This window comes from Echinops telfairi, unplaced genomic scaffold (genome assembly GCF_000313985.2).
Source record: "Echinops telfairi isolate 266 unplaced genomic scaffold, ASM31398v2 ScPeMD7_7468;HRSCAF=8506_0, whole genome shotgun sequence".
NCBI lineage: Eukaryota > Metazoa > Chordata > Mammalia > Afrosoricida > Tenrecidae > Echinops > Echinops telfairi.
In genome coordinates this window covers 6,440,388-6,448,031 of record NW_022111369.1, presented here as the reverse complement: position 1 = coordinate 6,448,031, position 7,644 = coordinate 6,440,388, and positions in this window count along the sequence as shown.

The following is a 7,644-nucleotide window of genomic DNA, read 5'->3' as shown; positions in this document are numbered from 1 at the left end:
TAACAATACGTATACCTGTACTTTTGAATCTTTGTTAGGTTGTATATTCATCTATAAATGTTGAAAATCATGAGTTCACACTAATATTTCCAGTTCTTCATGAGGACTAAGGTGCGCCTGATCCAAGCCATGATATTCTCCATTGCATCATATGCATGTGAAAGTTGACCATTGAATAAGGAAGATCGCAAAAGAACCGATGCATTTGAATTGTGGTGCTGGGGAAGAGTATTCAAAGTACCATGGAGTGCTAAAAGGACAAACTGATATGCATTGGAAGAAGTAAGGCCAGATTTCTCCTTAGAGGCAAAGATGGTAAGATTTTGTCTTACTTAGTTTGGACCTATTGTCAGGAGAGACCAGTCCCAGCAGAAAGATACCACGTTTAGTAAAGGGGGCGGGCAGCTAAAAAGAGGAAGGCCCTCCATGAGATGGACTGACACAGTGGCTGCAGCCATGGGCTCCAGCACAGGGATAATTGTGAGGTTGGCACAGCTCTGGGCAGTGTTTGGGTCTGTTGTGCAGAGGGTCCCTGCGGATTGGAACCGACTCGATGGCGCCTAACCGCAATGACAAGAGCAGCAGCAGTTCAGCCTTCGTTCTAGCTTTCTTCCTTTTCATGTGGCTGCGCTCTTCTGCGATCAACTTGACTTCTGTTATTCTTAGTACTTTCATTTATTGAATCAGTGTTCACGTATGTAGCAGTCTCTCATCTCGGCCACCATTCCCATCACTGCACAATGCACCTCGTTCTGAGCTGCCCATCTGTGTTAGGCTGGGTTGGCTAGAGAAACAAATCCAGTGACACTCCTCTATGTGTAAGAAAGATCTTTATATCAAGAAGTAATTATATAAGAAGAAGACATCCCAGTCCAGTTCAACTCAAGCACATAAATCCGATACGCATGCAGAAATCCCTCTACAGATTCACGCAGCCACGTGCAATGATGCAGAATGCTGGAATATCACAGGCTGGTGGGTGTAGAGCGTGTGGATCCAAGTCAGTGGAACCATAGCAGGGGACCTGCCGCTCTCAGGGTCAGGGGCAGAGTCCCAGCAGGCTGGAAGGCAGAGAGGACAGTTCCCAGCAGGTGCTCCCTGTACGAAGGCCACACTCCCAAGGAGACAGCACTGGGTGCGACCTGATTGACAGGTTGGATTCCACCCCAACGCTTCTGTACATCTTCTAGTTGACAGAATTAACTAACTACCATCCCATCCATTTAGATAGCCTTCTACCCCATTCAAGGTCTGATACCTACCTGACTCCAGTCACTGTTCTATGTGGAATCCTCCTTGTCAGGCTTAGTGTTCAACACCTTCATCTTGACCTTAGCCCTTTATTTCGATGCCCTCCGTACCAAACCTGGGTTCAGGTTATATACTGGGACAGCCACCTTCACTCCCACCCCGTGACTTCCTTGCTCTCAAGCTCCAACAGCCTGTGCGGCTGGGAAGACGAAATTCAAAGAACTGATGATGGTTGAGAATTTGGCCAAATCCCTGAAGGATATGAATGAATCCTTAGATGTACAAAGCATAATAAGTCTCAAGTAAAATAAATGAAATTAAATCTGTACTTGACACACTGGAATAAAACTGCAGAAACCCAGAAGCCAAAGGTAGAGGGACAGTTTTTAAATTCCAAAAAGCAAAGAGAAAAACAAAATCAGATTTATATAATATGCATTTGTAGAGACACTAGAGAAGAAATCTTCAAACCTCTGAAGTAAGATAACAATCAACCTAGAATTCTATATCCAAATATATGATCATTTTTATACAAACAGAAACTGAGAGACTAACAGATGTTACTGATAGATCTTCCCAAGACATATGTTACTGTGCATGTATGGAAACAGCACATAAGACATGGAGATAAAAATAATTCGAATTTTTTTATTCTTAGAGCTGAAATGATGACACTTGTGGAGTTGCTTAAAGTGAAGAGGACCCAAAGCACTTGCTGATGAGGAGACTTGCAGATTTCAGTTTGGATTATGCCTCATTTTTTAAAAATCATTTTATTAGGGGCTCACACAACTCCCATCACAATCCACACATACATCACTTGTGTAAAGCACATTTGTACATTTATTGCCCTCATCACTCCCAAAACATTCCTCTCCACTTAAGCCCCCGGCATCAGGTCCTCATTTTTCCCCTCTCTCCCCACTCTCCCCCTCTCCCCATGGGCCCCTGATAATTCACAAATTACTATTTTGTCATATCTTGCCCTGTCCAACGTCTCCCCTCACCCACTTCTCTGCTGTCCGTCCCCCAGGGAGGAGGTCACATATAGTTCCTTGTAATCAGTTCCCTCCTTCCAACCCACTCCCCCTCTACCCTCCCAGCATTGCCACTCACACCACTGGTCCTGTAGGGACCATCCGCCCTGGATTCCCTGTATTTCCAGTTCCCATCTGCACCAGTATACATCCTCTGGTCTAGCCAGACCTGCAAGGCAGAATTCATATCATGATAGTGGGGCAGGGAGGAAGCATTTAGGAACTGGAGGAAAGTTGTATCCCCCCATCGTTGCTACGTCGTACCCTGACTGGCCCGCCTCCTCCCCAAGACCCCTCTGCAAGGGGATCCCCAGTGTATGCCTCAATTTTTAAAGAAAAGAAAACTCTTCACAACTGGACCAATAATAAGCTTCACTGTGGGAAACAGAAAATATTGGGGTTGCCAAGGATTCCATTTCACTGGGCTCCACAATCAGTGCCCCTCAAAGCAGCCATCAAAAGATCAATGTATTGCTCTGAGCAAATCTGCAGCACAAGTATTAAAAGGCAAAGGCGTCCCTCTGAGGACTAAGGCGGGTCTGACCTCTGCCCTGTCTCGTGCATGAGGAGGCCGGGCAGTGACCAAGAAGACCGGAGAATTGATGCAGTTGAGTTCTGGTGTGAGTGAAGACCATTGAATGTACATGGACTACTGAACAGGAGCCCTGATGGCGTTGCCAGCTCGAAACCACCAGCTGCTCTGCAGGAGGAAGAGGAGCCTTTTGCTCTCATAAAGCGTTCCCAATCTGGGAAACCCACAGGGGCCGTTCTACTTTGGCGAAAAGGGTCTTTATGAGTGGAATTGACACAATGGCAGTAAGGTGTGGTTTATTTTGTTTTTAAGTTTATGAACTCCCAGAAGAATTAAGCACATCTGTCTCGGAAGAAGTACAGCCAGAATGCTCTTTAGAAGTGAGGATGGCAAGAGTTGGTTTCACTTTGGATGTGTTTAGTACTGATGAATCCCAGGAGAAGGACACCACACTTGGAAAATAGAGGGTCAGCAATAACCAGGAGGATTCTCCTCAAAAGGGATTGACACTGTGCCTGGATCAGTGGACTTCGAGAGAACCAAACTTGTGAGGCTAGTGCAGGAGTAGCCAACATGTCCAGGGTCACTCTGAGTTGGAACTTAAGTGTGGGAAACAAAGATTTCTCCCAAATTGTCTCCCACAGATATATGTTAGATTTAGGACACTGCTTGTAGCTAATGGTAAATGACTGTCATGTTACTTCCCTGAAGGCAGTCAGCTGCCAGACTACTGTCTGGTCCCACCATGGGTAGGCCTGCTCTCTGCTGTTAAGGATGATGGGCTACTTCTCCCAAAGGCTTGCAACCATTAGCTTGGTTCATGTAGGTGGGGTTCACACCCTACTGATAATGGTTTCAATGGAGATCCAGAGACCAGATCAAACCGGCTCAGTTGACCAGATCAAACTGGGCAGTTACATCCAAAGTTAGGCTGCCATCCTTAATCTAGAATCTGCCCTTCTTATCACATGTATACCCTCAATCCCCCTCTTCCTATTGTGTGTATATCCCTAGATTGTCCCTCTCTCATTGCTGTCTAACCTATAGTGCAACCCTTTCCTGTGACGTAGGTCTTTACTTGTAATTAAGGAGCTTGTATGTCCCCAGATAATATAAAAGCCTTGGTTAGCACGTGGTCTCCACGTGGACCACCAAGTGAGGCTGAGATGAGCATGCTACCATGAAATGTGTCTGACTCCATTATTTCTATCTCTTCTATCTCTCATGCTCTCTATGACTTTACTATAATCTTTACTTATTATCGCTGTACAATTGCGCTTACCGGCCCGTGATGATGTCTTAGGGAAAGTACCCTGACACTTAAAAAGAACACAAGAATAAAAGTCAAAACAATTGTTCGTGTGATTGTTCAGATCCTTATTGTTCAAGAGGTTAACTTTACACTATAAGTGAAATAAGACTATGTTAGAATGTAAAGAGAAATCACTAAAAGAATAGAGAATTGTGTGTGTGTCTGTTTCCAAATCAGTAACAACAACAAAAAACCTCCCTGCCATCGAGTCAGTGCTGACTCATAGTGACCCTACAGGATAGGAAGCACTGCCCCTGGGAGTTTCCAAGACTAACTACTCTCCTTATGAGAAGAGAAAGCCCCATCTTTCTCATGAAGAGCGGTTGGTGATTTTGAACTGCTAACCTTGGGGTTAGTAGCCCAACGCATAACCACTATGCCACCGGGGCTTCCCAAATCAGTAGAGGACAGTAAATGCGAAAAGGATTGGTTGAATTATTAGAAGACAAGAAAGGAGAAGCAAAGAAAAGTCCAGATAAATAGAAAGTAAACAATAAGATGGCAAATATACACTGTATTCGAAATCACAATAAATGTAAGCGAACTAAACCCAACATTGAAAGGGACAGAATTAGATTGATAAAAACACAGATGGAGTTTAGTCCCCACAGACTCTTTGGGAGCCACTCAAAGATGCAGGGTCCGAGTGTAACCCGGAAGAGAAAGGTTGAAGGAGGAAGTTGACACAGTAGACGCATTTGGGATCACCGGAGCGGCACTTGACTTGAGGACTGAGTTCCGTCTTCGGTTCTTAACATGGGGGAGTTTGGACCTTTGTAGAAGGTCTGAAGGCAAGCGGAATGGCACTTTTGAGGTTAAATTGCTTTGTAAATTACTTGCGTAGATAATCATTTGTTTTCCTTTGAAGCCTGCCATTGGGTTCATTAGTTTTCCACCCTGTGGTGCAAACATGATTTTTAGCAGAACCTCACACTGAGCCGCCAGCTTTCATATTGCCTCTTTGCCTCTCTGTACTATGTCTCGCTATCAAACTGCTATAAAGTTATTCTCTTTTGACAACTTACTTGCCTCCAGATTTATTTTTTAAGCCTGCTTAACAAAAAATTACATTTTATAGCACACTCTGGTTACCTAATTATTGTTCCAGTAAATGAATCATCACTGCTAAAATAATTTGTGTGTGTGTGTGTGTGTGCGTGCTGACACCAGTACAAGAAGGGTAGCTTTCTACCACACAATTGAAACAGCATAGAAACTGAACGGAGGCATACAATGTTTGGCTAGTAACCAATAGTAACTTTCACATACCGACTGTAGTTTCTCGGCCGGGGCGCATCTATCTCCCTTCTCAGTACTTAGCATTTCATGCGCTACACTGGCTTCAGGAGGAACCTCCAAAATTACATTCTTGTGTAAATGCATATCCCTCCCTTCTTCGCCCCTTCCTTTCATTTTATTTTGAAACGGAGGACCTCTTTTAGAGGAAAAAAAATGAAGCACCCAAAGCAAAGATATTAGACTGATTTGGAGACCCGGTGCCATAGAAGTTATGCTCAATTCCACTGCTAAGAGAAAGGTCAGCAGTTCGAAACTACCAGCCACTTCTCTGGAGGATGAGACTTTGTTCTCCTGTAAGCATTACCGACTCAGAGACCCACAGGGGCAGTTCTGCCCTGTCGTAAGGGTCCGGTCGTTAGTCATGTGTTGGATCTGCCAGATGGCGTTGAGTTTGGTTTTCTTTCTGTACTAGTCTATTAGAAAAAACATAGACGTATTAAGAATGTATTGGCTCAAATAACAAATATATTATTTACAAACAGTAAATGTGTTTCAACATCATTGTGGAAATGCAGGTTTCCAAGATTTGCTACTGTAGTGCCTAATATTTTTTCTACTTGTTCAACCCATTTGTGCCTGGGAAACCTTCTCTCACATGGGCTTCAACAGTGTGGAAGTTGGTTTTAACAGCTACTGTTTATCTCTTCCCAGGACCCCTGCCTTACTTCCCATCTGAAGACTCCCTCCCCCACACTCTTAGTGCATCCCAGCCCTGGGACTCAGCGGGGGACAGGTGCACGTCTATGCTCCCTTTTGACCACAGGGTGGCAGTACAGTGAAGCAGTTAAAAGGGTGGACCCAGCATCACTTGTTCCAACAAACCAAACTCCCTACCATTGAGTCAGTTCAATTCACAGCAACAGGAGGAACAGAGACTATGAGTCTTTCCAGGAGCATTTACCCTAATTTTTCTCCAGTGGAGCCCAACTATGCCACTAGGGTTTCTTAATCACTCTTTAATAGTTACTTATTAGTTGTGGGACCTTAGATTATTTAATTTCCATGTGTTCGAAAACTAAAATTGGGGAAGTAATAGTGTGTTACTGTTTGCTACGTTGGGTAAGCATTGGACTGCTAACCTTGAGGTTGGTAGTTCAAACCCACCAGCCACTCAGAGCAAGAAAGATGAGGCTATCTGTTTCTGTGAACAAGGGAACTTGGACCTGTAACAAAAATGGAGAAAAGTGGGTAAAATTTCTAGGTAGAAGGGACAGGGGTTGTTGTAAAGGATGGGATCAGGAGCCATTCAGGCTGAGCACCTTGCTGGTGGGGCAAGGGAAGCGGGCAAGGCTTTCAGAGACAATCAGGGGTTTTGGTCTGAGTAAGTTTCAGATGTCTGTGACTGCAAAGAGAAATGTTGGCCAGGCCTTTTGATGTCCGAGTCTAGAGTGCAGAGGAGAGGTCTGGGCTAAGAGAGACACCCACTCACTCACTGCCATTGACAGCATAAGACAGGGTACAACTGCCCCAGTGAGTTTCAGAGACTGTCATTCTTAAGAGAAGTAGAAAGCCCCATCTTTCTCCTGAGGAGAGGCTGGTGATTTTGAACTGCAAACCTTGCAATTAGCAGCCCATTGGGTAACCGCTATGCCACCAGGGCTCCTGTTGAGATTGAGGACAGAAGCCAGATAAGAGGATTTAAAAAAAATTTATTGGAGACTCTTCCAGCTCTTAAAACATTTCATACATCAATTGTATCGAGCATATTTGTACATATGTTGCCATCACCATTTCCAAAACATTTTCTATTTGAGCCCTTGGTATCAGCTCCTGTTTTTTCCCATTCTCCCCTCCTTCCCACCCTCGTGACCCTTTGACAAATTAAAAATTATTGTTGTTATCATATCTTAAACATTGACCACCGTCTCCCTTCACCCATGTTTCTGTTATTCATCCCCCAGGGGGTGGGGGTGCGGGTTATGCATCGATCATTGTGGTTGGTTCCCCCTTCCTTGCCTCCTCCCCACCCCCTCTCCCTTCACCCTCCCCTCCTGGTATTGCCACTCCCAGTTCTGTTCCCTAGATGTTTATCTGATGTGGATTCTGTAAGTCACGCGTGAGTCCTTATCTGTACATGCTCTGGTCTAGTCAGAACTGAAAGGCAGGATTGGGGTCATGATAGTAGTGGGGTGAGGAAGCTTCAAAGAACCAGCGGAATATTGGGCTATCCTGGGCCCTGGTTGACTCATCCCTTCCTTGTGACCCTTCTGTGA